At 40.2% G+C, this 24,503-nt stretch overlaps 1 protein-coding gene across 1 annotated transcript in view; it reads right to left on the bottom strand.

The window, feature by feature from the left end:
* Nucleotides 1-24,503, bottom strand: part of KCNIP1 (potassium voltage-gated channel interacting protein 1) — a 161,781-nt gene that overhangs the window by 96,141 nt on the left and 41,137 nt on the right. The gene's annotated exons all lie outside the window — the stretch shown is intronic.

Genomic DNA, 24,503 nt, shown 5'->3' with positions numbered 1-24,503 from the left:
AAAATGAATGGAACCACAGACAAAAGTATTCTAGGTTAACTAACCTGAATTAAAGGCTACTCTGATCAGTTTCACCATGGCTACCTCAGATCAGAAGTCTCAGTATAGTAGATATATTTTGTACAACTGATTTAATACAGCTACTGTTCTGGAAAGCAAGAGAAAACAATTCCTTTCTTATTTAAGTGTGAAAACACACACACACACAGTGCAAAGGTCTACAAATTTGTTTTGAGACAGCTGGGGGAAATTCCCAGGAAAGGTATTGTTTGTTTGTTTGTTTAATATAAAATACTACCTCTTCCATTTATTCCAAAACTTCATAGAAAACAACAACAAAAACCATTGCCGGGGGGGGGGCTTTAAAAAGCCTGGAAAATGAGGAAATGAACAAGAAGGAAAGAATTCTCTAATAGGCAAAAAAAAAAAAAAAAACCAAACTTGTGCTTTAAGAACGTACCTATAGCCAACACATATTGCTATCAAATTTTTAAAAGCAGGGAAATTGGGCAGCTATAATGAATGCACCAGGGGAGCAGGAGACCTGACCTCCTGTCTGAGATATTGTACTGCCCTATAAATTTGTCAAAATGCAAACACATTTTGGGTTAGTCTTTCACAGTCCAATCCACTTCCTGTGTAGCCTGGAAGAATATGGTAACATGTGCCTCTGAGGATATGGTGAGTGGTGGCAACATCTGCAATCAGAACTACATCTCCAAAGATGGAGAATTACATTTTTGTATATTTGTTGGTGTTCATGCTTTGCTTCATTCCTGTGTTACTATTGTTTCTACAGAGAATTTAACCTAGAAAATTATATTTCTCTCATTATTCATCCTAGAAAGCTGTGTCAAATTTATTTTTTATTAATTTCAAAGCCTTTTTATTGGTCAGTGTCATATGATGGTGAAGACAGCTTTTTGTGTTTCAAACTGGAGGTTATGTTCTATTTCTATTTTATTTATTTATTTATTTATTGAATTTATTAGTCACCCATCTGGCTGGCTGTCCAGCCACTCTGGGCGACGTACAACATAGGCATACAATACATGGCATTAAAAATCTAAAAACAATGAAGATAAAATCTAACCCACCCCAAAAGCCTGCTTGAATTTTGGGTGCATTAACAGTGGAATCTGAAACTGCAGTTTGGTGTAAAATCAGACTGATTACAGTATGTTGCTACTTAAGCAATGAATCTAGCTGTTGGAAAAAACAAACTTTGCCTGCTGATGATGCATGTTTTCAGCCTGCTATGCTTAAACCACTCCACTTAAGGAAAAGTGGACATGGTCAATTAAAAACAGAGAGCACACCTAGAATTTTGCTAGAATATATTTCACCTCCCACTGTTTTATCTTGTGCAAATTGAGACACTCCTCACGTCCATTGGAGACTATTCTGCAGAATAGTCAGTGCCATTATTCCACAATTGTTTTTGGAGTTTTTTCTTTAGTGTAAATTATGCAAAGTGTTACTGAATTTCACATTAACAGAAACAGAAGTAAAAGAAAACGCTTAACTAAAATTGCAAAGTAAATCAAATATATTTAAAGTGACTATCTGAACTAAATCATCTCTCTTAATATTGTTGCTTCCTCCCTGCTAAAACAATATCAACATAGCACATGTCTTGTTTCTGTTATTTGGGTTGATTACAGGTGTTGCCACCACTCACCATATGCTCAGAGGCACACTACCAAATTCTTCCAAACTACACAAGAAGCGGATGGGACTATGATTTTGTTTGCATTTTTACAAATTTGTAGGGCAGTACAATATCTCAGAGAGGTCAGGTTTCCTGCTCCGCTGATGCATTCACTATAGCTGCCTAATTTCCTTGTTTTTTAAAGTTTGATAGAAATATTTGTTGGCTATAGATACATTCTTAAACTGCAAGGATTTTTTTGCCTGTTAGTGAATTTCTCTGCTTTTTAATCCAGAAGGTAAGAAATGGGATCCTGTACAAGTGTGCTGAGAATGGATTGATTGTTTGCATGCTTATTGAGTTCAATGGGATTTACTCCCATGCAATCATGCTGAGGATAGGTAAAACTGACCATGGGGGAGGAGGAGAAGGGGGAGGGGAGAGTAGAGGGAAAGAGGAAAGAAGGGGAGGAGATTGGAGAGGGAAGGAGGAAGGGAGGGGATTGGAAGGGGAGGGGACAGTGTGGGAGGGCTGAAGGAAGGGGTAGGGAAAGGGCAAGAGGGAGGGGACAGAAAGGAGGAGAAAGGCAGGCTTGATCTTTTGCATGCTTTTTGAGTTCAGTGGGATTTACTCCTGTACAGTCACGCTTGAGATGTGTGAAACTGACCTGGGGAAGGTGCAAAGAGGGGGAAGAGGGAGAGAATGGGAGGAAGGGGAAGGGAAGGGGATGGGAGGAGATTGGGTGGGTGGGCACTGGTCAGAGGGGAAGCCCCTTTCCTTTCCAAAAGGAAAACATTTTGAACAGTATAATTGTTTTTCAGGGTTTTCCCTACCTTTTTATTCTACAGCAGGCACATGTAGTTTCCCACCCAATTTTATACCAAAGCTGTCCCTGGCCACATCCACACCAGACCTTATTTTACTTTAGACAGTCATGGCTTCCCCCAAAGAATCTTGGTTAGTGTAGGTTGTGAAGGGTGCTGAGAGTTGCTAGGAGATGCCCTATTCCCCTCACAGAGGTACAATCCCCAGAAGAGGGGCTGACTGTTAAACCTTTCTGGCCACTGGAGCTCTGTCAGGGGAAAAGGAGTCATCTAACAACTCTCAGCACCCTGGACAAACTGTTGGAAGTGGGGCAAGAGCATCTCCTGTTTTGTTCTTTTGTTTATGTTCCAGAAGGGAGATAGAGCTAGGGTCCTCCAGATGGATAGGCTTGTTTACCTTTACCTGTGATGCTCTGACTGACTTCCTTCTGTTGCTAGACTGTGACGTCTTTAGGGAAGCTTACCTGCCCTCCTCCCTCCACCCTTTCCATTCCTTTGTCCTCCGACTGTCCGGGAGAGAGGAGACATCCCTTTGTCTCTCTCTCTCTCCAAGCCATGAGGCTAACCCCTACAGCTGGGCGTTATGCCTCCAACTTAATTAGTTAGTGAGAACTAGGTTTGCTTTTCTATCTACTATGTATTTGTACAAATAAAGTAGCTTTTTCTTATTTTACTAAGTCTCAACTCTCAGTGATGCTGATGCAGGGTAAAAGCCTGCTTTCTTAGGTAAACGCACGCACACACTGGCACACTTGCATTTCAACATCTGCTGTTACTCTGCTGCTGTGGTGCTGCTTTAAACGAAATTAAGCAACACAAATTACACACAGCGCAACACAAACTACACTTCCCAGGATTCTTTGGGGGAAGCCATGACTGTCTAAAGTGAATTAAAGGTCTGACGTGGATGTGACCACCAGATTAGCCAAGCCAAACAGCTGAGTCTGGCTTTTAGAACACTGACAGTTAGTTCTTACTGAGCATGCCCAATGTTATAACAGACTTCAATGTTAAATTTCTTAAATTAATTAAAAAGTAGTGAGGCATTTTTTTAACTTTTAAACTGCAGGAGATGAAGGTCAGAATATGGGGCAAAGTCAGTAATAGGATTACAGGTACTCTGTGAAAATGGCTGATTTTTAATTAATTTCAACCAATTATGAGACCACTGCAGAGGTCCAACAGGGGTCTGGATTTCCCCCCCTTGTTTTACACTTTGAACTCTCAATTTTCTCTGACTGTTTTGTGTATCATCATGAAAACTTAGAAGGTTGTTAAGCAAGAGTATCTGAGTTCAGGGCTATAAGTTTTGTAAGGTTTTGTTTTGAAATGAGCTTATGGACAGCATGAGAATGGAATGCGGGGGTGTTTTCAATGTGACATTGCAGAATGCGAAAAATCCCTGCTGGCTGTAGTATACAGTCACTCTCATGGCTGTATAACTATGCAATGGAAGAATTGGAGGTGGGGGTTTTAGAGGCTTAGAGGGGAGCTCATAAATTAAAGTTACAGGTTACCCACCTGTGGTGTAGGGCTTTCAAAGCTTACTATCAGCAGTTTGAATCAGGCCCAGAAATAAGTTTCTTTATAATTTTTTTATACAACTTAATATAATAAAAATATCTAACCAGTTAAGACGGAACAATGTCAGAAATATATCCTCCCTGTGAAGCACACCAGTTATCAGCCTAGTCACTGCATTTTGAACAAATTGTCATTTCCAGACCCTTTTCAATAGCAGCCCTATATAGAATTCATTGCAATAATCTAATCTAGATGTTGCTAAAACATGAATGACCATAGCCAGGTCAGTTTTCTCCAGGAAAGGAGTCAGCTGGTGCAACAGCTGAAGCTGATGAAAAGTGTTCCTGGCTACTGATACCATCTGGGCACTCAGAGCAGTGCCAAATCCAGGAACACTATTGTGAATGTTGTTCTTATGCGGAAATGCAACCTCCATGCAAAACAGGCTGTATATCTAACAAAAGAAACCTCAGCCAACAGTATTTCTGTCTTGATTGCATTAAGCTTCAGTTTGTTCACCTACACTCAGTCCATCACTGAATTCATGCACTGGTTCATTATTCAATTATACTATTGAACATACCATTTTTATACAATTATATTTCCCTTTTACATTATTGTTTTCTAATATTTGTGGATTTGGAATATGCCATAAGCATAGATTTTCTACTGAGTTTTCTATGTCCATACCAAGACCCTTTAGTTTATTTGCAGCATAGCAACCCGCAGGAATCATTTAAAGGATCCCATCCAAAGCAATTCTTCTTCTGTTTGTCAGCACTTGAATTTCATTAGCCATAGGCTGCCAATTTATCAAATGTTGTTAGCTCCCTTTGGATCTTCTTCATTCTATACAGCCTTGACTATCCCAAATAAATTTATGTCATATGCACAGTTTATGGATAAAATGCAGCTCATGGACAGCAACTGGTTCACTGTAAAAATGTAATATAAATATGCTTGTGGAAATTGTATGAGAGCTCGTTTTCTTAAAATATTTATTTAAAGTAGCCTCCTCCAATATGGTGCACTCCATATGTTTGCCAGACCTAACATTAGGGGTTTAAAGCATTAAGAAGTTACAGGTGATGAGAAAGATCCTCTGACCAAGACTTTGGAGAGCTGCTGCCAGGCAAAGTAGACAATGATGGCTAGAGGGAGAAATAGTCTGACCAAGTCAAAGGAAACTTCCTTAGTGTTCACAAACCCAAAGTTTGATCAAATGCATGCTTTGCCAAACTGGTACCCTCCAGATGTTTTGGACCACAACTTCCGTCAGATGACAGTTGTCATCCAAAACAGGCAGAGGACATCTGGGGGTTGATAAAGGCTGTTCTTCATAATAGGGCCCTAGCCAAATTGAAACCTGTTCCATGCTAAGATCATTCCAAAATTGTGTGTAAATTGTAACTGTTAAAGCTAAGTTGATGTGGGCCTCATTAGCGCTTGGAAAGGAGACCACAGAAAGCCACATGAAAGCTGAGTCGAGCTTCACAAAAGCAAGAAAGGAGAACATGCAAGATAAATGTGGAAACACAGCTCAAATGGCAGTTTGGCCTTCTGGGGGAAAAGCATTTTCTTGCAAACAAATTCTGGGGGAAATGAGCAGGAGTATAGAACGTGTGTACACAACCCAGTGGATTCCAGCTAAAATCATCTCACTGAGTGATACCGAAAGCACTGCATTCATGTTCACTCTTTCCCCACATCAAATGAACATGTGGAGGGAGAAGTGGGAACACATCCACTGGCAGATGCACCTCATGAGGGAGAACATTTCACAAATAGGCAGCTGCTATTGAGGAGGCCCTGTACAATAGGCTACATTCCAGCGAGCCCGGTAGCAGGGGTGTGGGAGTCAAAGGGGGGCACCCCTCCAGAACTGTCATTCCTCTCCCCAGATTTTTTTTGGGAAATAGTCTTCTTTTTAATTTGTGACTTGACAGACAATAACAACCTCCATTTAAAGAATGATAGTTTTTTTTAAAGGAACAGAAGCAACTGAAGAATAAGACCCTCTGAAAAATCCAGTGAATAAGGCAGGATGAGTGCACAACAAAAGCCTCATCTAGAAGAGCCCTCAAACATCTGCTCACTCAAGACTTTTCCCTGACTAAGAACTGATTTTTCATAATCAACTTATAATTACTTAAGTGATCCTGAAAAACAGCCTGTTTAGTAACATGACGCTTGAAGAGTTCAGGACTAACTGCCTATTACTCTGAACTGTTATCATTCCTATTTATAGCTTCCTTGTTATATTGTATTTTATGTGTATTTTATTGTGCTGCATTTACTGCAACTGATTTGTACGTCGCCTAGAGTGGCCATTGGCCAGATAGGCGACACATAAATTAAATTATTATTATTATTATTATTATTATTATTATTATTATTATTATTATTATTATTATTATTATTATTATTAAATATTAGAATTTTGTATTTATACACCACAAGAGTGGCTGTATACTATATCCAACATGGATTTTTCGCATTCCGCAATGTTAAATTAAAAATACTCCCATGCTATTCTGCTGCTTCCCATAAGCTCATTTCAAAACAAAATTTCACAAAGTGTAAGGTCCTGAACTCAGAAACGCTTGCTTATCAACCCTCTAAGTTTTCATGGCGATACACAAAACACTCAGAGAGCATCCAGACTTGAAAGTCTGAAACATGAATAAAATAATCCAGACCCCTGTTGGACATTTTTCTGTTAGTGGTCTCATAATTTGTTGAAATTAAAAATCAGCCATGTTCAGAGAGTACCTGTAATCCTATTATTGATCTTGCCCCATACTCTGACCTTCATCGTCTGCAGGTTAAAAGTTTTTTAAAAAGCCTGACTGATTTTTAATTAATTTAAGAAAATTATGATACAGCAGGCATGCTCAGTAAGAACCAACTGTTAGTGTTCTAAAAGCCAGACTCACAGCTGTTTGGCTTGGCTAATCAGGGGACTACACCCATGCCAGACATTTATTCCACTTTAAACAGTCATGGCTTCTCCTAAGGAATCCTGGGAAGTGTAGTTTGTGAAGGGTGCTGAGAGTTGCTAGGTGACTCCTATTTCCCTGACAGAGCTCCAGTGGCCAGAATGGATTAACAGTCAGTCCATCTTTTACCAGCTTTGGCTGATAAGACAGCTGCGGCCGTTTCTGGACCGGGATAGCCTGGCCACTGTTGTCCATGTACTAGTAACCTCCAGGCTGAATTAGTGAAATGTGCTCTATGTGGGGCTGCCCTTGAGGTTGGTCTGGAAGCTGCAACTGGTGCAAAATGCAGCGGCGAGACTGCTCACTGGGCAGGGTATCGCCAACATGTCAACCCGCTGCTGAAAGAATTGCACTGGCTGCCCATTTGCTTCTGGGCCAAGTTCAAGGTTCTAGTTTTGGTGTACAAAGCCCTATACAGCTTGGGGCCAGGATACGTGAAAGACCGTCTTATCCCTTATATACTGCGCTCTGCAAGTGAGGGCCTCCTGTAGATACCATCTTATCAGGAGGTCCGTTCTGCACAATATAAGAAACGGACCTTTAGTGTGGAGGCACCTACCCTGTGGAATACCCTCCCTTAAATATTAGACAGGGGCCATCTCTGCTATCTTTTCGGCACCTTTTGAAGACTTTCCTCTTTCAACAAGCCTTTTAAATTGAGACCTATCCCAGCCTGCGTCTGTGTTAGAATTACTTTTTAATATATATTTTTTAAAAAAACACGTTTTTTAACCCTTTAAAAAAGATGTTTTTAAAGCTTTTAAAAATGTTTTTAAAGTTGTTTTGTTTTGGTGTATTTTAAAGTCTGTTTTATGATATTTTGATGTGTTTTTAGCACTTTTGTTTGCCGCCCTGGACTTCTGCTGGGAGGAAGGGGGACGGGAGAGGGGAGGGAGGGAAAAGGAGGGAGGGAGGGTAGACGAGGAGGTGAAGGGGAGGGAGGGGAGGGGAGGAAAGGGTAGGTTTGATCATTTGCATTCTTATTGAGCCTGGGCTCCTGCTGGGAGGAAGGGTGGGATATATATCAAATAAATAAATAAATAAATAAAATCTTCTGGGGATTGCAGCTCCTGGCAATTCTCAGCAACCTTCACTAACTACACTTCCCAGGATTCTTTGGGGGAAGCTAAGACTATTTAAAGTGGAGTAAAGGCCTGGTGTGGATGTGGCCAGGGACAGCTTTAGTTTAAATTTGAGTGGGAGACTACATGTGTCTGCTATAGAATAAAAAGTGGGGTTAACCCAAAAGATAATGATACTGTTAACAATGTTTTCCTTTTGGAAAGGAAAGGGACACTGCCTCTGCCCAGTGCCCATCCACCCAATCTCTTCCCCTCCTTCCTTCCTCCCCCTCCCCCTCCCCTATTTGCCCCTCTCCCAGGTCAGTTTCACCTATTCTAAGCATGATTGCACAGGAATAAAACCTATTTTTATTGATTGATTGATTGATTTTTACCCTGCCCTTCCTCCCAGTAGGAGCCCAGGGCAGCTCAATAAGCATGCAAATGATCAAACCTACCCTTTCCTCCCCTCCCCTCCCTCCCTTTCACCTCCCCATCTACCCTCCCTCCCCTCTCCCGTCCCCTCTCTTCCTCCTCCCCTCCCCACTCCAGCCCTCTCCTCCCCCTTCTCTTACCCCCAAGGTCAGTTTCACCTATCCTAAGCATGATTGCACTGGAGTAAATCCCACTGAACTCAATAAGCATGCAAATAATCAAACCTGCTGTCCCCCTCTCTTCTGCTTCTCCCTTCTCCTCACCTCCTCCTTCTCCTTACCCCATGGTCAGTTTCACCTATCTTAAGCATGATTGCACGGGAATAAATCCCACTGAACTCAGTAAGCTTTCAAATGATCAATCCATTCTCAGCAAACTTGCACAGGATCCCATTTCTTACCTCTTGGATTAAAAAGTGGAGAAATTCACTAACAGGCAAAATAAAAACCTTAGCCGTTTAAGAATGTACCTATAGCCAACAGATATTTCTATCAAGCTCTAAAAAGCAAGTAAATTGGGTAGCTATAGCGAATGCACCAGGGGAGCAGGAGACCTGAACTCCTCTTGAGATATGGTACTACTTAACAAATTTGTAAAAATGCAAACACAGTTTGGGCTGGTCTTTCACAGTCCAATCCATTTCCTGTGTAGCTTGGAATGATTGGGTAACATGTGCCTCTGAGCATGTGGAGAGTGGTGGCAACATCTATAATCAGCCCAAATAACAGAAACAAACCATATGCTATGCTGATTTTGTTTTAGCAGGGAGGAAGCAACAATATTAAGAGAGTTGATATGGTTCAGACAGTCACTTTAAATATGTTTGATTTACTTCGCAGTGTTAGTGAAGTTCACTACCTGGCCCTCACATTCTCTCCACCAGTTGGGGTGAGGAATTGGCTGGCACTATGTGTTCTCCCACGTAGAAATGTGGCTGCCCCACCTAACAAGGAAGGCTGACTACAGGGCTGTCTTGTTATGCAAATCTATACAGCTTAACATCTTTCCTCTATCTGTTATAGCCCTTGGAGTTTTTCAGAAGAAAGGAACCAAGATCATGGTAAAAGGCAGCATCCTTCCTAACAAGCATGGCTGGTTACAAGGCTGATTTCAGCCATGCAAAATCCAGAGCTTTCTGTAAACTAGGGGTGTACTAGAATTCCACCCAGTTCAGATTAGGTACCAAATTTTCCATTAATTTGCTTATTCTCAATCGCTGAGGATCAGATTTTAATGTAGTGAATTTCCATGCCTATTTTTGAAAAATTGACTTTTTTTAAAAAAAATCTATCTTTAAAACATCAATGTAAGAATCATAATTTATTGATATTTCCTTTTAAAATACCAATAGGGTAGGAGAATGGCCTAAGGAGAGTCCTGGGTGCCACACAGAGAGGCCTGGAGGGTTGCATTGCCCCTTGGGGCTGAGGTTCCCCACCCCATGCTATACCATGTAGAATTCACATAATAATGTGTAGCCCAGAACAGGGTATAGACACAGAAGCACATTTCAGAAACATAAATCCTTAAATAAGAACACTGCAGCAAGATATTTATAAGGCCTTAAGCAGTCAGAAAGTAGGGAGCACAATAAAGTATGAAAGTGGCAGGCTGCATTTGCTGACAGAAATAAGTAATTTCATTGACTGTACACTGAAAAGGGAAAATAATTTGTTTACATAATCCCATTTACTAGAGTAGTAAATATTTCAGTGAGCAACTCTTTCCCATTGGTTATGGAATGATAAACACATTACGTGCAGTTAAGAGGTAATGATTTAAACTGGCAGACATTCCTAATCTTGGATCAGAATGTGCTACATACCTCAGTATATAAAGAGAGTTTCATATTGTTGTTGTTGTTATGTGCCTCCAAGTCGACTACGACTTATGGTGACCCTATGAATCAGCGACCTCCAAGAGCATCTGTCATGAACCACCCTGTTCAGATCTTGTAAGTTCAGGTCTGTGGCTTCCTTTATGGAATCAATCCATCTCTTGTTTGGCCTTCCTCTTTTTCTACTCCCTTCCGTTTTCCCCAGCATTATTATCTTTTCTAATGAATCATGTCTTCTCATTATGTGTCCAAAGTATGATAACCTCAGTGTCATCATTTTAGCTTCTAGTGATAGTTCTGGTTTAATTTGTTCTAACACCCAAGTGTTGGTCTTTTTCGCAGTCTATGGTATCTGCAAAGCTCTCTTCCAACACCACATTTCAAATGAGTTGATTTTTCTCTTAACCACTTTTTTAACTGTCCAACTTTCACATCCATACATAGAGATCGGGAATACCATGGTCTGAATGATCCTGACTTTAGTGTTCAGTGATACATCTTTGCATCTGAGGACCTTTTCCAGTTCTCTCACAGCTGCCCTCCCCAGTCGTAGCCTTCTTCTGATTTCTTGATTACAAAATGTAAAACTAATAAGGAAGAAGAGATCTGCAAAATCTCCTGGAGCAATTCGTTATTGACATCCAAGCATTAGCACCATTGATTGCTACCTCTAATCCATCTGTGCATTGGATTTTAGGTTTTCTAACTTGAAATACCATACTGCCCATGTTTACAATGGTAGGGCCTCAGATGTTTTTGTACATTCTCACACTTGCACCGCATCATGAGTTCCTTAGTGTTACTAAATTAACCTGTGTAGTCTACCTTAATATTAGAAAACATATGATGCAGTGTAATAGTGGATTACCTAAGTGCTCATGAGAACATTACTGTTTAGGTAGTAGTAACTGTTTGCCTGGTGGACTAGACTGCAGTAGATTATGTCTCATATTTCATTTCACATGGAATTTGACAGCAGCCTTGTAAATTGCAGTTAGCACAAGCAAAAGAGTAAAGAAAATTGTGGGGGGAGGGAGAGAAAGAGATACGAGAAAGACGAATTTGTTGGCTCAGAAAAAGGATTCTCATTTAGCATTACAATGAAAGTATTAAGTTTTTGAATAATTTCAAAGCAGACATTCCCTTTAGAGTTTCACCTCTCTCTTTCTCTCTCTCTCTCTCTCTCTCTCTCTCTCTCTCTCTCTCTCTCACACACACACACACACACACACACACACACACACACGTTTTTTTGAATATCCATTGCAGTTTGAATACTAGAGTACCTGGGAAATCATATCTCAAAGTCATAAACTTATCTTTATTCTATAATAGAAAAAATGAAAAAACAGATGGCAGCAAAAGCTAAAAGAAGAAAAAAATCACCCACCAACCTACATGCACCTGAGAGAGGATTTCTTAACAGTTCTCACATATGGACACACATTCAAACACTGAAAACAACCTCCAAAGGTGACAGTCTTTTTCAACTCTACTTTGACTACTTTTCCTCTAGAACTCAGATTACAGTAACGGCTCTCCCATTCATCCTGTTGTCCTCAGCCACTTTCATAGTTAGGGCACTCACTTGATGAAGCAGAGGCAGGACTGTGCTGATGTCACATTCTGGGCTAGCCCTGCCCCCAACATTCACACATTTCATGTGGCCATCTGCAAAGGATTATCGATGTGCAGCTCATGCCCTCTACTTGGAATCACTAGGCATGTTCACATGTAGGGCAGTTCTTTTGCAGATGTCTGCAAGGTGAATGGTATTAGCCTGTAGACATGATGCCAGGAGAAGGGCCCTGCTCCTGCTTCCCCTCAAGAGTGCCCTACACACCAGTAATGTGTGAATTGGACTCTAGATGACACATTATCTCAAATAAGTCATTTAGTATATTATATATTTGTAAGTCACTTGAAGACATTTTTTGTAGAAAGTGATGAATAAATAGAATAAACAATAAAAATAATTATCCACAAAAGAGCAAGATGAGGCACAGCTAAGGTCCACTTTGAATGTTACTTTTTCCTATGTGCTTCTTGAAGTCTTGTGCGTTGCATTTCTGTCTGCCCAGATATTATGAAGAACACAATCTGAAGTGTGTTCACACAGAAGAAGTAAGTTGTTTAGGACTGCAGCCAAAGACATGTTGGTCTGAAATTCTTTCATTTCCCTTACTTGTATTTTTAAAAACATGAATAAAATAATCTCTGAAAACTACTTTAGACAAAGCCAAAAGATTACAGTTCTTTATAGTGGACTACCATAAGTGGTTAATCATATCAAATACATTGTCAAATGATCCATCTTTAAATCTATGGGAATTTATTTTTGTAGTATGTTTAGCATCAGAGTTTAAACTGAATCAAAGAAATGTGCTTCTTTGATCACACATAAGCTTATGCACGCTGGGCTGTAGCCAACATACTCAGTGTAGACTCATTGAAATTAATGGAACTAAGCTACTCATGTCCATTAACTTTTATGGGTCTACTCTGAGTAGGACTAATGTTGAATACAGCACACTGTGACAAGTCAACCAGTTAACATATAACATTTATTTTTTCTTTCTGTTGTCAGTGACTCAATAGATTCCTTGTAACATCAGGTGATTTAAGCAATGACTAAAATATATTAAAAGCTGCCAGGAGATCTGGGGAAATGCCATCTATTAAAACAAAGAGCCACATTAAGAAATATTTTCCTCTCACATAATCTGATCAAACAGCAGCCATTAATTGAAATAGCACATTCTTTCTGGGAAGGAAGGGGATTTATTTCCTTCATTATGTTACTATCAGCCAAACAAAAGTTTTACTGCTATGAAGACATCACAGAATTAGCCTGAGAGAGTATGTTTTGATGAACAAAAAGGACAGATGAGTTAGTGATGTTTGTGTATTGTGAGGGCTACACGGAAAAGACAAATTAGGAAATAGAGGAATCCCAGTGATGGTGCTTCCAAATTATACCCAGAAGTATCAGAAATGTTCATTTAGTTGGCCCAAAATCCTTCAGTTGACCCACTGAAGGCATCCCTTATCAGTTAGAATATACAGCCACAAGAGTGGCTGTAATTCTGCAATGTTAAATTGAAAATACCCCCCATGCCATTCTGATGCTACCCATAAGTTCATTTCAAAACAAAACCTTACAAAACTTATAGTTGTGAACTCAGAAATGCTTGCTTAACAGCCCTCTACATTTTCATGGTGATACACAAAACAGTCAGAGAGAACAGAGAGAGAGAGAAAACCAGACCCCTTTTGGACTTTTTTCTGACAGAATTCTCATAATTTGTTGAAATTAAATAAAAATCAGCCATGTTCACAGAGTACCTGTAATCCTATTAGACCTTGCCCCATAGTCTGACCTTCATCTTCTGCAGTTTAAGTTTAAAAAAATGCCTGACTGATTTTTAATTAATTTAAGAAATTTAGCATTACCGTCAATGATAAACCCAGGCATACTCAGTAAGAACCAACTGTCAGTGTTCTAAAAGCCAGACTCACCACTGCTTGGCTAGGCTAATCAGGGGGCCACACCCACACCAGACCTTTATTTTACTTTAGACCACTATGGCTTCCCCAAAGAATCCTGGGAAGTGTAGTTTGGGAGGGGGTTGAGAGGAGACTCCTATTCCCCTGACAGAGAGCTCCAATGGCCAGACTGGTTTAACAGTTAGTTCCTCTGATTGAAACTTTGTGAAGGGAACAGGTCGTCTCCTAGCAACTGTCAGCACCCATCACTAACTACACTTCCCAGGATTCTTTGGGGGAAGCTGCGACTGTCTAAGCCCTGGTGTGGATGTGGCCAGGGACAGCTTTGGTTTAAATTTGGGTGGGAGACTACATGTTCCTGCTGTAGAATAAAAAGGTGGGGAACCCTGAAAAAGAATGATACTGTTCACAATGTATTCCTTTTGAAAGGAAAGGGGCTTCCCCTCTGCCCAGTGCCCACCCACCCAATCTGAGCATATGGTGAGTGATGGCAACACTTGCAATCAGCCAAAATAACAGAAACAAGACGTGCTGTGCTTATCTTGTTTTAGCAGGGAGGAAGCAACATTATTAACAGTTGATATGGTTCAGACAATCACTTTAGATATGTTTGATTTACTTTGCAATTTTAGTGAAGTTTCCTATAGGAAATCATTTTCTTTTGCTTCTGTGTCTGTGAATATGTGAAGCACAGTAACACTAAAAAAACTCCAAAAACAATTGTGGAATAGTGGCACTGACTATTCTGCAGAACAGTTTCCAATGGACATGAGGAGTGTCTCAGTTTGCACAAGATCAAACAGTGGGAGGTGAAATATATTCTAGCAAAATTCTAGGTATGCTCTCTGTTTTTAATTGACCATGTCCACCTTTCCTTAAGTGGAGTGGTTTAAGCATAGCAGGCTGAAAACATGCATCTTGGGCAGGCCAAGTTTGTTTTTTCCAACAGCTAGATTCATTGCTTAAGTAGCAACATATTGTAATCAGTCTAATTTTACATCAAACTGCAGTTGCAGATTCAACTGTTAATGCACTCAAAACGGAAATAGAACATAACTTGTAAAATGCAAAATGCGGCAGCGAGACTGTTCACTGGGGCAGGGTATCACCAACATGTCACCCTGCTGCTGAAAGAATAGCACTGGCTGCCTATTTGCTACTGGGCCAAGTTCAAGGTTCTAGTTTTGGTGTACAAAGCCCTATACAGCTCGGGACCAGGATACCTGAAAGACTGTCTTACTCCTTATATACCCAGTTGATCACTGTGCTCTGCAGGTGAGGGCCTCCTGCAGATACCATCTTATCAGGAGGTTCATTCTGCACAATATAGGAAATGGACCTTTAGTGTGGCAGCACCTACCCTGTGGAATTCCCTCCCTTTGAATATTAGGCAGGCGCCATCTGTGCTATCTTTTCCATGCCTTTTGAAGACTTTCCTCTTTCAATAAGCCTTTTAGGTTGAGACCTATCCCAGTCTGCGTCTGTGCTGGAATTGCTTAATATGTTTTTTAATAATGTTTTTAACCCCTTTTTAAAGTTGTTTTTTAAAAAATGTTTTTAACTCTGTTTTGTTTTACTGTATTTTAAGACCTGTTTTTATGATGTTTTAAAGTGTTTTTAGCGCTTTGTTTGCCGCCCTGGGCTCCTGCTGGGAAGAAGGGTGGGATACAAATTAAATAATAAATAAATAAATAATAAATAACTTCCAATTTGAAACACAAAATGCTGTCTTTGCCATGATATGACATTGACCAATAAAAAGGCTTTGAAATTAATAAATAATAAATTTGACACAGATTTCTAGGATGAATAATGAGAGAAATATAATTTTCTAGGTTAGATTCTCTGTAGAAAAAGTAGTAACACAGGAAAGAAGCAAAGAAGAACACCAACAAACATACAAAAACATAATTCTCCATCTTTGGAGATGGCAGGTGTTGCCACCACTCACCATATGCTCAGAGGCACATGTTACCCAAGGTCCTGGAACAAGTGGTTGCAGACCAGCTCCAGACACTCTTGGATGAAACCGATTATCTGGATCCATTTCAATTGGGTTTCAGGCCTGGGTTTGGCACAGAGACAGCCTTGGTCGCCCTGTATGATGACCTTTGCCGGGAGAAAGACAGGGGGAGTATAACTCTGCTGATTCTCCTTGACTTATCAGCGGCCTTTGATACCATCGACCATGGTATCCTTCTGGGGAGACTCGCTGATTTGGGAGTTGGAGGTACTGCTTGGCAGTGGTTCTGCTCCTATTTGGCGTGTCGTCTCCAGAGGGTAGTGCATGGGGAGTACTGCTTGGCACCCTGGGCCCTCCGGTATGGAGTTCTGCAGGGGTCAGTTCTATCCCCCATGCTTTTTAACATCTACATGACGCCACTGGGTACGGTCATCAGGAGTTTTGGCGTGTGTTGTCACCAGTATGCTGATGACACGCAACTCTACTTCTCTTTTTCATCTTTTTCAGGTGAGGCTGTCAATGTGCTGAACCGGTGCCTGGTCGCGACAATGGACTGGATGAGAGCTAATAAACTGAAGCTCAATCCAGACAAGACTGAAATGCTGTTAGTGGGTGGCTCTTCTGACCAGATGGTGGATGTTTATCCTGTCCTGGATGGGGTTGCACTCCCCCTGAAGGAGCAGGTTCATAGTTTGGGTGTTCTTTTAGATCCATCTCTGTCACTTGAGGCTCATGTAGCCTCAGTGGCACAGAACGCTTTCTACCAACTTCGGTTGGTGGCCCAGCTACGCCCCTATCTGGACAGAGACAACCTCGCTTCAGTTGTTCATGCTCTGGTAACCTCTAAATTAGATTACTGCAATGTGCTCTACGTGGGGCTGCCTTTGAAGATGGTTCGGAAACTGCAGCTCGTGCAAAATGCAGCGGCCAGATTGTTAACAAGGACCAGGTGGTTCGAACATATAACACCGATTCTGGCCCACTTGCACTGGCTGCCTATATGTTTCCGGGCTCGATTCAAGGTGCTGGTTTTAACCGATAAAGCCTTACACGGCTTGGGACCACAATACCTGATGGAATGCCTCTCCCGATATGAACCTACCCGTACACTTCGTTCAGCATCGAAGGCCCTCCTCCGGGTGCCTACTCAGAGGGAAGCTCGGAGGATGGCAACGAGAAAAAGGGCCGTCTCAGTGGTGGCCCCCGAACTGTGGAATGATCTCCCTGTCGAGGTACGCCTGGCGCCAACATTACTATCCTTTCGGCGCCAGGTTAAAACCTTCCTCTTCTCCCAGGCATTTTAACATTTTAACAGCTAATATTGTAACTTTTTAACATTTTAATATTTTCACACTTCAGTATTTTAGTATGCTAGTGTTTTTGTAGTTTGGTGTGTTAAATTGTTTTCTTTGTGGCTTATTGTATATTGTATATTGATGTTTTAGTGTTGTGAACCGCCCAGAGAGCTTCGGCTATGGGGCGGTATAGAAATTTAATAAATAAATAAATAAATAAATTATTCCAAGCTATACAGGAAGTGGATTGGACTGTGAAAGACTAACCCAAATTGTGTTTGCATTTTTACAACTTTGTAGGGCAGTACAATATCTCAGAGGAGGTCAGGTCTCCTGCTCCCTTGGTGCATTCATTGTAGCTGCCCAATTTGCCTGCTTTTAAAAGTTTGATAGAAATATCTGTTTGCTATAGATACGTTCTTAAACCAAAAGTTTTTTGGCCTGTTAGTGAATTAGTCATTAATAATGTCTGCTGCAGTTGACACAATCTACTGTTCTGCATTTCCCTGCCCCAGTCAGGATCACTGTCTTACTGAAGTCAACAGGGTATTGCTAGAAAAAAATTATTTCATAATAGTAGATGTTGCACTATAGACCCTGTGCTTTTTTTTTGCCCTTTAACAGACCTGGCAAAAACATGTTCCCATTTGAGGCTTCCTACTCTGAAAAAAGGAGTGGCAACATAGGAAATGGGGAGAAACATTCTATAATTGTACATCAAGCTATCAGCATGTTTTACTCTAGTTTTTGAGGGTTCATCAATATTTTACTGGATATTTGCCCTAGTAGCAAAAATAGTCTTTCAACAAGTATGTTACAGTAACTGAATCACTCTGGAGTAAAACTCCAGGTTTCAATGACTATGAGACAGCGCTGGTGAATCCCAACCAACCTTTAAACCCCAAAATAGTTTGGAAAAAAGCATTGTATATTAAGTGTGAATTACAGCCCTATTTATTTTAATGTTCCTGTTATTTAAATTTGTATCCCCAAAGGAGTCCAGGGCAGCAAACAACAAAAATTTAAAACAGTACAAATTAAATCATATAAGAACATATTTAAAACAATTAAAAACCATCTAAAACAATTTAGAACCACTTAGAACATTTCAAAGCATCTAAAAACAAGACACCTACTCTTCTGGTTATTAAATTCATGGTTGCCATTGCTAATATCTCCCAGTCATCAAATGTCTGTGTAAACAGGAATATTTTAAAATTTCTCCTGAAAATCAGTCATGAGAGATACAGGTGCTCCTCACCAGGGAAGAAATTCCACTATCAAGAAGGCCCTGTCACAGGTTGGCGTCAACTGGCCAGCAACCAGAGGCAGCATCACCAATTGCAGGGTCTGAGAAGGTTGACATTCAGGGTGTCACTCCTTTAGGTACTTGGGTACCAAGCCATTTAGGGCTTTGTATGCCAGAACACCCTGAATTGGGCTTGGTAGCTCACCAACAACCCAATGTAGAGCTTTCAGGACCAGTGACACTTGGTCTCATTGGGCTGTTCCACTTACTAACCTAATAATGAATAACTATTTAGCTGTCAATACTTGTTTCACATGACAAGGAACAGTTAGGAAAACCAGTCTTTGCACATGGACAAACTGGCACAGATTCTACCGAGTAACTGATCTAAAGGGAACTGGAATTACATAGTATTACTTCAAACAATGCATCATTAATATATGAAATTCACTACCATAAGACTAACACATTAGATTTTTTCATTATTATTAAGGATTGAAATGCATGCCTCTCTCAACAGCTGTTATCCATGATTGCTAAATGGAATATCCATGTAAAGTGGGAATACATGATCAGGCAGTGATCTTCTTGTATGCACCTGTGGCATATTTTTGTGTACATGATGGCGAGTGTATCACACATAAAAAGTCATGTTCAAAAGGAACTCTTCTGCTAATATGAAACGTAATGTTCCACTGGTGTGTTACAGAACCACACACATGAAGCTAAAGTGACACCAGTCCAGAGTGATAAATATCTAAAGCCGCTGTAGATCACTAGTGTATGAGCAAAGCTACATTTGCAACAACACATAGAGAAAGAGCGTCTTGTCCAGTATAAAAATCAGGTAATTTTTCAAAAGATATTAGTAGGCACGTATCCAAGCACAGGCAAACATCATTAATATTTAAAGGGTTTCAGACCTGGATATAAACCACTTGGAAGAACTATACATAAATCCCTGCTGTAAAATATAAGACTGCCTGGAGTGGTATTTATGAATAAAATAGAATTGATTCAGCCTCCCATCCGGAAACTACATCATCAAGTAATTTCAGACATTCAGATAGGAACGTGAAGAGTGTGATAGGCTATAATTTGATTTTTGTGCTGTTTGTTAAACTTTGTATGTCTGAGAACTGCAAGTACAACATCAGACTCTTCAAGATGTTTTCCAGTTTGTGTGTTTGGAATCTTGTTTCTTTGCTGCATAACCACATGGATGTTTTTACTTGTGGAAAATAAGTCCCGCAAAGTTGCATGTAGATGAGAATCCAGAATAATAAAATCTCAGCTGACAGTTTAAAAGACAACCTATCGATTCAACAATATAGACTGCCCCAATCCAAAGATTCAGCGTTGTAAATAACAGATTTCCAGTGCAATCCTATCTGTGCCTCCTCAGAAGTAAGTCCCATGAGTTTAATGGGATTTACTCCCAGGTTAGTGTATAAAGGATTGGAGCCTAAAATTATTATCTAAATATATGAAAAAAATGAATGTGCTTTCTATTGAGTCAGACAAACACTGTTTGCTCAAGCTGGGTATCATCTTCTCTTACACAAAGCAGCTCCCCAGAGCCTGCCCAAGCTCTGCTGCCTGAAATAATTTAACTGGACATGCTGGAAACTAAACCTCAGTATGCATGAGCTATATGAACCTTCTCATCATAGCCCACTTAAATTCAGTGCAGAACTTTGCAGCCTTGGGCTTTGGAAAGTCTCAGGAGGTGAAATTCTATGGCTATGTGGGCAGTAACAGAAAACACATTGATGTGTGCCCTTGCTGTCCAAACATGATTACTTGCTGGCCCTGTCTAGAGCAGGCTCTTGGTTAATCTAGCACATCAAATCAAGTATTGGGAAGGGGGCTCTGGGGTACGTTAGCTCCAGATTTTTCAGAGATTTATAGGCAAAATCAGCTCCTGAGTTATACTTCTAAAGAGAGAGGTACTATGCTCATGTCCTGTTTATGGACTTACCAGGAAGCTTGACTAAATAGACTGCCCTTTGGTCTGATCTAGCAAGGCTCTTATATTCTTATACCCAGACAGCAGGAATGCAGTAGTTCCCAATCACTGAGTCCCACCAAGAAAGGATACCCTATATTTGGCCCCAGAAGTGTTTGGCCTGTGAAGTCATGACGGTCTAAACCATACAGTAGTAGCACATCATTTAAATCATGGCGTGTTCTTCCAAACTATTGTTATAGACAATAGCTAGCTTTTCTCAAGCCAGCTAAAACCAAATTACCATTCTTGCAGATGGCCCCATTTGTCTCCCATAGTGAATCCCCTTGAGAAGAGTCTTCACCTGGATGCTTCCCAGACTCAGGCAAGCCAGCAAGGCCCACTCTATTAGCCTGATTAAAACCAACTGTCATTTGGTTCTACCTCTCCCAGAGATGTCCGTTCCACCAGGCTGTATCCAAGGGAGAGATGAGACAAGAGGTCTTTCCTTTGCTTCAGCTGGGTGGGTCCAATGACCGTGTGGCTCCTGCACTTCCAGAGTGTCTCCATTACCAGGTATTTCATCTGGCTGCAAAGATGAAATAGCAAAGCCCAGCTGGGACTGACTGCATCTTGGCTCCTCTCTCCCAGAACTCCCTCCTTCAAAGGCCATCCCACTGTGTGGTATGTAGTGATTAGAGTGTGGGACAAGGTCCTGGGAGACCAAGGTTCAAATCCCCACTCAACCATAAAGCTCACTGGGTGACCTTGGGCCAGCTACATTCTCTCAGCCTAACCTACTTCACAGGGCGGTTGTGAGGATAAAATAGAGAGGGAGGAGAACTATGTATGCCACCTTGAGTGCTTTGCAGGAAAGGTGGGATATAAATGTAATAATAATAAATAAATAATAAATGTTAACAATGAAGCAATAATTGGACTTCCGGGAAGGGTGACTTAGCCTGTGCCTGCTTTTGAGACGGGCTCCTGCCTCAAAAGAAGCTTATTCAGATATATCAGTCAGTTTTTTCTTTTTTTTTGACTGATTAAACTTCTCCCGGGTAGGGAGAAACGAAGAGATTAACCTCAAAGCCTATTTTTGTTGGGACGACCAGATCTCATTAATTTATGGGACGAGGTCCAGCCGACGATTTATGGGACGGATTTTCAACAGCAAGCTCTATCTGTTAAAGCGAACGTTCACCTTATCTTCTAAGAGAGAACGCACTAACAGGCAAGCACCCTTCTTTCTATATTTTTCTTTTACTTGACTTAAATTGTTGCTGTTTAAAAGAGATTTGCCAGATTGATCAGTTTTTGACATCTCACTGGGGAGCCATAACTTCTCTCTGCTACGCACTAATTAATAGCTTATCTCTGTTTTTGTTGCAAAAAGCTGTCCTGGATTTGCATTCTAAAGATATACACAGAAGAGGGATTTCTATTCCAGATTTTTATTTTGAAAAATATTATACTGTTTTGAGACTACTCTCTTTTTGGTCTATTTTATTTTGACGAATCTGTTTCTTGACGATTGCCATTAATTGTTTCGATCCTGGGAACTGCATTTTGTTTACTTAACTATTGGAGAGATAAGGCTGTCTGCTCTGTTTATACTGTGATGTCACCAAGTTTGGAGAATTAACCCAATTGTTGCTGAAATAAGAAGTGGTTTTCCTATATTTTTCTTTTAAAATGGCAATTAAGAAAGTGGCTGAAAATCTGGAAATAACTATGTTTCATAAAATAATGGATGAGATTGAGATAATGAAAATTGAATTGAGTAAAATGAAGCAGGAGATTAAAGATATAAGGGTCCCTGTGAGAGAGGTGACCCTGGAAGGGGTCCCTGTGAGAGAGGAGACCCCGGAGATTGGAACAGGGGTCCCTGTGAGAGAGGAGACCCTGGAGACTGGAATAGGGGTCCCTGTGAGAGAGGAGATCCCGGAGATTGGAACCAACGTGGAACAGGAACAAGATTTGGAGTTTATGGACTTTAGAAATAAAATCTATTGTTTGGAACTCAATGTTATCTCTGAAGAAATGAATGAAGATTCTAGAGATAAAGTTATCAATGGCATGGATAATCTTCTGGACTGGAATGATGTGATGGAGCCCAATATAGAGAAAATCTATGGAATTAACTGCAGCCATGTGACAATGGAAAAACTTTTAAGAGATGACCCAGTGTATTTTGAAAAAAAGAACAGAGATATGATTTTACAGCAGTATTTCAGCAACCTATTCAGAATGGATGGCAAGAAAATATTTGGGATAGAGGTAATTCCCATCAGACTCTTACTATATGACTATGGCTTTGACAGCAAGATTATTATGGAATACTGATAATGGAAGATTGGATATTGAAATTACTGGACTTAACAAGACTACTGAAGATGGAAGATGGAAAATGGAACTAATAGAGATAATAGAACAATGGCTACTGAAATTATTGAACCTAACAGATTCTGATGTGATGGATTAATTGAAATGTTTATTTTGACTATGGTTATGACAATAAGATTATCATAATTAGTAATGAGATGGATTAATCGATATGCTTATCTGGAAAAAAAAATTGATAGATATATTTCTTAAAGAATTGAAACCTCTCTTTGACTTTTTGTGGAAAGAATAAAGTAATGTTTATGAGATTTGATGATTAAGTAAGATAACTACTGGAGGAAAGTGATTTTATAATATGACTTAAGAGACAGGATTGTTATATATTATAGACTTATAACTGATTTGATCTTTGACAAATGGGAAGTCAATATTTTACTCTTTATTTTTTATTTTTGTTTTTTTTTCTTTTTTTCTTTTTGTTTAACTATTTTTGATTTTGTTTTTTGTCTTTGAATGTTTTATGATTTTGTCTTGTATGTTTTATGAAAATCTGAATAAAAATTATTGAAAAAAAAAAAAAAACAATGAAGCAATAATTGGTATCTCAATTTGCTTTATTTTTCTCTTCTCTTCCTGTCTCATGTCTATTAGATTATATATCACTATTTTAAATTTGTAAACTGCCTTGAGTGCACTTGTAGAAAGTCAGTATAGGTATAACTTATAAATGATATTTTTTCAGACTCATCAGGACTGAAAAGTCATCACAGTATGTGCACCTTTTTAAACAATAACAACATCATCACCACAGGATTCATCAACGGTAGAACCAACTGTCAACTGCTGTGATCGACAGAGATTTCCCTCCTTTCAGTTGATCTGTATGTGAAATCAGGCTCCCAACCAGTGAGAGAGCTGCCATAGTTTTTCTGCTGATTATTTCAAAGAGAAACTATTCTACAGAGGAGCCTAACTGCTGTGAAGCTTGAACTGCAATTTTCCTATTTGAGACAACCCCCTTTTTCGATCTGCTGTGGCCTCAGCATTTCATGATACAGCTGAAAAACGTTCAGCCCACATGGAGTTTCAACCCTGGCAGCCCACAATAAGGCAGCTGTGGCTAGTGTGCCCAGCAGAACTCAGCATGGATTGGCTTTTAGCATGCTGATCCTAAATGGGCAATTTCAGCAGTGTGCTAATAGCCAATCCACTAAGGTTGACTCTGACTGCTATGATTGCTTGCTTGAGGATCTGAGGGTTGGAGAAATTGGAAAATAGGATTCTCCCTGTCGCCCTACCCCCCCACTCCCCACCCACGGTTGTTCAGGCAAATGGCAGCTGCAGCTCCATGGCAGTCTGTTACTGGATCCACCACTACCACCTGAAGAGGCACATTCCCACACTCTTCATGGAGCAACACTTCCACCTGGGCTAAGTACTGAAGGGGAGGGGCAAATGAAGGGTCTGCAACCTCTCCATTCAACTGGCAGAGCATGATTTCCTACTTTCAATACAGTGGTGTTTGGAGGGGACCAAGAGCCTATGTACCAAAAGGGGTTGCACAGTGAGCTGGTCACAACAATAGGATATTGATGCAGTCAGTTCTAGTTTTATTGTTTATAGTCAATGACCATTACAATATAAACACAAGATACAATGTATACCCATAGATAAACACACAGTAACAACTGATCCAACAATACATGAATAAGATATTCAGAATACAAATAAATAAGATTTAAAACAATTCAATTAATTTTAACACTCTCCTTAATATTTGGTGCTAGTATGATTTAAAAAGGCTGTTCTGTCTGTATTGTAGCCAGGGCCGGCTCCAGGAATGACGGGGCCCTTGTGCATCAGC

The sequence above is a fragment of the Rhineura floridana genome, chromosome 3, assembly GCF_030035675.1.
Source record: "Rhineura floridana isolate rRhiFlo1 chromosome 3, rRhiFlo1.hap2, whole genome shotgun sequence".
Classification (NCBI taxonomy): domain Eukaryota; kingdom Metazoa; phylum Chordata; class Lepidosauria; order Squamata; family Rhineuridae; genus Rhineura; species Rhineura floridana.
This window is presented reverse-complemented; position numbering and strand designations above follow the sequence as displayed.